The 7,529-nt window shown below is 45.9% G+C and overlaps 2 non-coding genes across 2 annotated transcripts; one reads left to right on the top strand and one right to left on the bottom strand.

Annotated features, from left to right (window-relative positions):
- Nucleotides 1–815: 815 nt before the first annotated feature.
- Nucleotides 816–888, bottom strand: TRNAA-AGC (transfer RNA alanine (anticodon AGC)). The gene has a single exon. It is a non-coding gene; the product is annotated as a tRNA-Ala (tRNA).
- A 3,744-nt stretch (nt 889–4,632) lies between these two features.
- Nucleotides 4,633–4,705, top strand: TRNAA-AGC (transfer RNA alanine (anticodon AGC)). Its single transcript has one exon. It is a non-coding gene; the product is annotated as a tRNA-Ala (tRNA).
- The last annotated feature ends 2,824 nt before the right edge of the window (nt 4,706–7,529 follow it).

Genomic DNA, 7,529 nt, shown 5'->3' with positions numbered 1-7,529 from the left:
TAGCAGACGCCTAAACATTGTAATACACGAAGCCCCAAAGACTGAGGGTAAAAAAAAAGTGCTAGGTGGGGTGAATGAATTCCCACAACAGCTGAATATAGCTCGCTCGTCAGAAGAGGAGTTTTCAGCTGTCCACACTCCACAGGCTCCTAGCTGAGTCAGGAAAGATGCCTGGTATTATTGTGCACTTCGCGCGTTTCGGAGGCCAAGATCTGCGCAATGCCTGGATGGCTAAGAAAGGCCTACTAAGGAACATGATGCTCGACCAAGATTTTTAGCGAGGATGAGTTCCGCGATATTACTGAGCCATTCCTCTCTTGATTCATTTGTTGTGTTTTTTTTTTCTGATCTCGAACTTGCTATAATATCCTGACACACTTAGCGTCACTTACTAAACAGGAATGGTTTGAACCCATTGAAGCGAATCGAAATGAAATTAGTTGCGTACACATAAATGCTCATTCAGTTAACAGTAAAATAGAAAAAGAAATTGAGACCATTTTTGTTGTCATCAATAAACTTTGCGATATTGTAATGATAACTAAAAAGTGGGACACGAATAACAATACCGTATTTCCGCTCACAACAAACATTTTATCTCAGTAGGCTGACAAGAAGAGGGGAAGGTGTCTCCTTGTTGATAACTGAGCCCGTATCTTGTGACGTACTTAAGAACTACACCTGTACTACGGCTTAATATGAAGTGTTGCGTGTCAATGCTCAGGAATGAACATATGCACATATCCTTGGCAGCAGGAGATCCATATCGCTAATGGGATTTCATTACTAAAACGTATCATATTTAAAGAAAAAGGTGGAGGTGCTGGGTATCGATCCCAGTACCTCTCGCATGCTAAGCGAGCGCTCTACCATCTGAGCTACACCCCCGGATGAGAAAAAAAGGGGCACTCGAACTGCTTTTCAAACGGCAAACGAGATCGAAAGGGTGAGTGAAATAACGCGCTTTATTCGTTGTCCTTGTTCGAAGGACGCGGATGCCAACGAATGCCCGCTCGCGCGCGTTTTCAAGGACGTCCGGCTGAATGAGGAGTAGTAGCGCTCGCTACACTGCTCTATTAACTGAATACTATGGTTTCAGGTGACGACACGACAATATGGTTATGAGGCACACGCCGTAGCAGGGCACTCCATATTGTTTCGACCAGCTAGAGTTTCCTCAACGTGCGCCTAAATCTAGGCACACGAGCTTTATTGCATTTCGTCCCCGACGAAATTCGGCCGCTTGTATTTATCGCATTGACGGTGTATTTGGCAAAATGGCATGAAGGCGTTTTACGAAGATCTGTTATTAGGGAGCTTTTAGGTTCTGCGCACCCAAAGTTTGGGGAGGGGGAGACCCAAAACACCACACGCATGAAAGAACGCTAATATGTGTAAAGGAACGAAAGAGCGGCGTGGAGCTTTGGCTACGCAAAGACGCCGTTGTGTGCTGTTTCTAAAACTCCTTATTTTGTGTTTCTTTTTTTTCGTTTTCTTCTGCCTTCCTTCACTTAGGACCTTTACTGCCCTTGCAGAGTAGCACTGAAAGCATCTGCGCCGGCAGACCTCGCTGGTTTTGAATAAAGAGCTCTATCTCTAATAAAAATGTGTATATACAATGTTTGCTTAGCCGTTATATAATCCCCAAAGGATATTAGCAGTGGTAATCAGAGCGAAAGACACGAACAGCTTTCCCGTGAAGGTTTAGCGGTAAGTGCGAGAGGAATGGGTGAATATTGCGTCGCACCTGTTTGAGGTCACGAATCCGTGATTTAAAGCGTGTTCACCACGCTGCAAAATGTCGTTCAGGAGCTCACTCGACACACGTCCTGCATCTTCGAGGAGAGAAGCGCAACTGGCGGTGGTCCGGAGCAGACCAGCGTCGGTGGCCCTATATAGTATATCCACCACGTAACCGGCTTCCCACAACTTCACGCTTTTTCCCCACTTAGACGCTTTAGTATGCTAGCGCCCTCCCGATTGTGATGTACGTTAATTTCTGGATTTTCTAGAAGGTCTTCTGTCACTCAAGAAAGAAAATGCACGAAATGTAATTCTCGGGGGAGATTTTAAAGTTAAAATGGCCTCTGACACAACCCACAGTGTCCGATTTCGAGAGAGTATTCGCATCAAATGGATGAATTAACAGAATTCTTTCTAGCACTAGAAAAGAGCCACTACGGAGAGTTCTTGATTTGTTTAATACACATTACTCTCCACTCAAGGGCTTTGTTAAGCTGTGCCGTAAGTAACGATGTGCCAGTTTTCATGTTAGTTCGGAGAGCCTTGCACATAGATATAAACAGAACCTTCCAGCACATAACTAAGCAAACCATAGCAGCATTCCAAATGAAAATCACGCACATAAACTGGGACGATATTATGGAACAAGATGATGCTAAAATAGCTGATAATATGTTTCTTAGCAGGTTTCTTGGTGTGTATAAAAAAGCAATTTGTTTGACAAAGCCTACAAAAAAGGGCTAAGGAAATCATGGTTAATGAGTCCTTTCCTACAAAATTATAAAGCGTGATAAACTATCTGAAAAATTCATGAGAACTCGAGAACCTCTCGATCTGAAAGCACTTAAAATAGTTCGTAAATAATAATAGTTCGCCTGTCCCGTCTCGCTTGCTGTGTGTTGTCTTTTTCGGCGCTACAACCCTGTTCTGGAAACATGCACCAACTAGCCCCCCAACAAGTATTACTCAATTAACCAGGAATTACGGAATGTACGAGATGCCTATTACTGGCTGGTATTCAGTAACGATTCAGTTAATAAAGTTAGTCTCAATGGCCCTTTATCGGCAGGTGAAGATCTAGCATTCAAACATACCTGACTGCCTCTCGCACTTCCCAGCAACTGCAACTTATGTAACCGTAATGTTTACCCGTAAAACCTGGCGGTGAACGCCATGCACGAAGGCGAGCTTTCTGGTAGAAGCGCGGCCTCTTTCGTGGGCCCCTGATGCGCGGAGGCGAGCACCATCTGGTTTGTGCTGCTAGGAACCGGGTGCGCCGGTCTATGAATGTTAGAAACGCTGGAAAGTGGGAGTGTTTGAGTTTCCGGGTAACCGAAACATGCTTTCTCGTGTATTCAAATTGCAGTCCGACGCTCTATCATGTCCGTAGGTTGTGTGTAAAAGTCGTACTTCGCGATTTTTCTGACTCAGTTTACTTTGAGAAATTCAATTAGTTTGACGGCTCCGTGCTACGCGGAGGGCCTGCATGGTTGGGTGTGGTGGTTCGGAATGATGTTTCGCTCACAAGATGGTAGACGCAGGACACGGGACGCCGACACCGGATTTTCTGCAACACGGGGCCCTTAAAGCTGGAACCGCATAACGCGTTATGCATAACGCATAACGCATAACGCGGAGGGGCCCATGCGTCGTTTCGACGAACGCGCCCAGGAAAATCGCGAAGCCGCGGGGTGCAGTTGGCAGTAGAAAAGAACGCGTCCTGCTATCGCATTAATATATACCATTGATGGCAGCAGCGGCAGCTGCAGCAAGAGCAGAAAAGGTATCGATCCAAGGAAACAAGCAAGCAATTTGAATTGTGCCTGTCGTAAGTGTGAAAAGTCATGATGTTGACTACACATCCATGCTTTTCGCTGAAAGTGTTCAGCGGAATCGCATAAAAGACTTACTCTTTGTACGAAATGCTTCGATCTGTTTTCTTCGTTGGCGAGGCTGATAAGCGTTATGGAAGTTACATCGAAAGTATCATTGAGAAATGCTGTCCGAGGACGGGGTTTGTTTGAGACAAGATGAAGCCATGGTATGTGAGAATTTGATATGAAAAGCAGTACGTGGTGATGAAGTGGAATATTTCTGTAGGTACGGCTTGGAAAACTATCACTTTCCTAAAAGTTCACGCAGCGAGTTTGTAAAGTGAGTTCAGCGGCGTCGCTCTGGCCGCTGAAAAAGAATGCGAGGTCCAGCAAGGTCTGCCGGCGCCGATGATTTCAATGCTACTTTGCAAGGGCAATAAAGGCCCTAAGTGAAGGTAGGCAGAAATGAAAAAAAAATGAAAACAAAAGATGGATAGTTTTAGAAACAGCACACAAAGGTGTCTTTGCGTACCCAAAGCTCCACGCCACGCTTTCGTTCCTTTGCATATATTTTAGCTTTCTTTCATGCGCCTGGCGTTTTTGGTCACCCCCTCCCCCACAAACTTTGGGTGCGCAGAACCTAAAAACTCCCTAATAACACAGCTTCGTAAAGCGTCTTCATAGCGATTTGCCAAATACACCGTCAATGCGATAAATACATGCGGCCGCATTTCGACGGGGACGAAATGCAATAAAGGTCGCGTACTTAGATTTAGGCGCACGTTGAGGAAACTCTAGGTGGCTGAAACAATATGGAGTGCCCCGCTACGGCGTGTGCCTCATAACCATATTGTCGTGTCGTCACCTGAAACCCCAGTATTCAGGTAATAGAGCAGTGTAGCGAGCACCACTACTCCTCATTCAGCCCGACGTCCTTGAAGACGCGCGCGAGCGGGCATTCGTTGGCGTCCGCGTCCTTCGAACAAGGACAACGAAGAAAGCGCGTTGTTTCACCCCCCCTTTCGATCTCGTTTGCCGTTTAAAAAGCAGTTCGAGTGCCCCTTCTTTCTCGTCCGGGGGTGTAGCTCAGATGGTAGAGCGCTCGCTTAGCATGCGAGAGGTACTGGGATCGATACCCAGCACCTCCACTTCTTTTTTTAAAAATTACGATGCGTTTTATCTATGAAGGCCCATTTGCGATATGGTCTCTTGCTGCCAGGAATATGTGCAATATATGTGTGTGAATATGTGCATAAGCTGTTCGAGAGATATTGATAAGCGTTCCGTGGAATTATATAAACGACTTACTTTTTGTACCAAATGCTTGGATCTGTTTTCCTTGTTGGCGAGGCTGCTACTCAATATGGAAGTTACATTGAAAGTATCATTGACAAATGCTGTCCGAGGACGGGTTTTGTATGAGACAAGATGAAGCCATGAGATGTGAGAATTTCATATGAAAAGCAGTACGTGGTGAGGAAGTGGAATATTTCTGTAGATACGCCTTGGGAAACCATCACACGTACGAGGTCTGTCCTAAAGGTTCATGCAGTGAGTTAGCAAAGTGAGTTCAGCTGCGTTGCTCTGGCCGCTGAAGAAGAACGCGATCGAAGTGCAGTACAGGCTGGACTGCTGTACGACAAGGCAGGATTTTATGCGTGCACTTGTTGTGCGACCAAGTGTTCGTCTTTGACGAAATGCACTTCGACGAATAGATTAAACACAGAATCAATATCAAATTTCTCGGGAGCGTGGGCATTCATATTTGGGCAACAATGGATAAAATTTACGAAATGTTGCGAAACGCCTATGCCCAACCAGTTTTTACAGAAATTTCGTAAATGAAGAAGGTTTCCGCCAAAATAGTGCTGAAATTGTTCACTCCAGAGCAAAACTTGCAACGAAATAAATGTTGCTTTGATTGGCAAACTTAAGACGAAAGCGATAAATTATCGCATATGGTCGTCACCGGCGAAGTAACTTTAATAATTTGCGAATACCACAACAAGGAGCGGAAAACGAAAATTCAGCCAATGCAGTGGGGAAACAAAGAAAGAAAAAGGGCGCAATTGAACAATGCAAAAACTAAATCGTCAATATTGGTGGCGCTTTTTGTTTCTGTTTTGTTTTCTTTTTTTCTGCCGTGAAATTGTGCGCCCCGAATCTGTGCCTAAAGGTCAAACTGCCAGGGCAGCTCTCTCGTGGAGGTCCTGAAGCGTCCGAGAAATCGTGCGTGCCGCGCTTGAGCAAACTTGCAGAAAAAAAAGTAAAGCCAGTTCCACGCAATGAAAGCTATGGCAACAACAAAGGCGGTGGTCGTTTTCTCGAGCTTGAACTCGTGTGAGCGGCAGCACCGACGTCTCGCAAATCCCGAGCTTCGAGAGCGAGAAGCACAAGCAACGCGCCAGCGAAGGGAAGCCGCTACCGCCGAGGACCGAGAACGGGAAGCGAAAAGCCAATCTCCTGTGGACGCAACCCAACCCCCACATTTAAGAGAAGGCAGCCCAAACCAAGCGCCAGCAGAGCAAGCTAACCACCAACTTCGAGAGTAGGAGGCCGAGCGGAGACGTCGACGCAGAGAGATCCTCCCACGGAGGGTGCCGATGGACGGTTCAAGAGAGAATTCCTTGTGCGGTCATAGCTGCAAGGTGTCTGATAGACTGTGGTTTGATCACAAGCTCACGCAACCGAAAAGTGAGCGCAATACGGAGCCGAAGCTCGAATATAGCAAAACTACGATAACGAGACAAAAAAACTTTCATAAAAATGACGCTTAACACGAGTTCTAGCTTGAGAAAACGACCACCAGCTTCGCTGTTTTGACAGCTTTCACTGCGTGTAACTGGCTTTACTTCTTGGCTACTGGCTTGACTTTAACAGCTCCGCTGTTAAAGGGGCACTGGTTTCTCCGTAATGATAATGCCCTACAAACACAGCATTGAAGGTGCGTGAGTTTTTGGCACCCAGTTTCATCAAGGTGTTGGAAAACCGTCCCAACTTGCCGGGTTTAACCCTCTGCGAAATTTTTTTCTTTTTTTAATATTGTTCTCCGGATGCAATCTGGTGCCCTGAGTGCGGGATTGCGGGGTTGTGATGAAAATTCAAAGCGAACAACACCGCTGCTGAAGCCTTAAGCAGAAAAGGACTTTCAAGGCTGCTTCCCAAACTGATATGATAACGATAATGCTTATTGAAATCCAATAGCGGCATCCAAAAGCGCACTCGACAAAGCCAGACGAAGGATTCAGTACCAATAGCCAGAAGCAGGAGACATGAGGACGCAGTAAATGAAAATGAATAAAAAACAGGTTTAAATGCAGCAAAGTTTCAAAGGTTACTTCTTTGCATATGAAGGAATATACACCTTCGCTGTAAAAATATTGTAAATATAGGGGGCTGTAACATTCGCGAATACACTTCTTGTACCTTGGGCCACGCGAGGAACTACCAAATGCTAGCGCGGACGGAGCTCTCGGTAAGGCCTATGAGCAAGGCAAAACTATTTTGTCCAGATATACTTTAATACAATTCCTTCTTTAAACAATACCTCAAAATCAGACATCTTCAAGTGCGAAAATACACCGAATGCACCGATTATGTTTGCGGAAGCCATGGAAGATGATCGTCAATCAAGTGCACACAATAGCAATACTTCCGAAGTTTACCTCTGGTGTGTCGATGAAGGGTTGTTTGCTGATGGTAACACCAAATCTCTACATGTATTGGACGACGGCGGCGGCGGTGGCGGCACCACAACAACTGTGTGACGACGACGTAATGAGGTCGATGAAGATGACAGCGCAGCAAAAGCAGAGGTGGAGCAATGGCAGCGGAATCACGACCGTGTGACGACGTCGCCAGGTGGACGTGGTATAAGGAGGGCTGCGGACCTGCGGTTTCTTCTCCGCTTGTTTACCCCAAGGAGGTCAGATACCCCTCCAATCATTTCCTTTGGGATCACACCGATAAGAC

Source organism: Dermacentor andersoni, chromosome 4 (genome assembly GCF_023375885.2).
Source record: "Dermacentor andersoni chromosome 4, qqDerAnde1_hic_scaffold, whole genome shotgun sequence".
NCBI lineage: Eukaryota > Metazoa > Arthropoda > Arachnida > Ixodida > Ixodidae > Dermacentor > Dermacentor andersoni.
The sequence above is the reverse complement of the archived record's forward strand: the minus strand, read 5'-3'. Positions and strand labels throughout refer to the sequence as shown.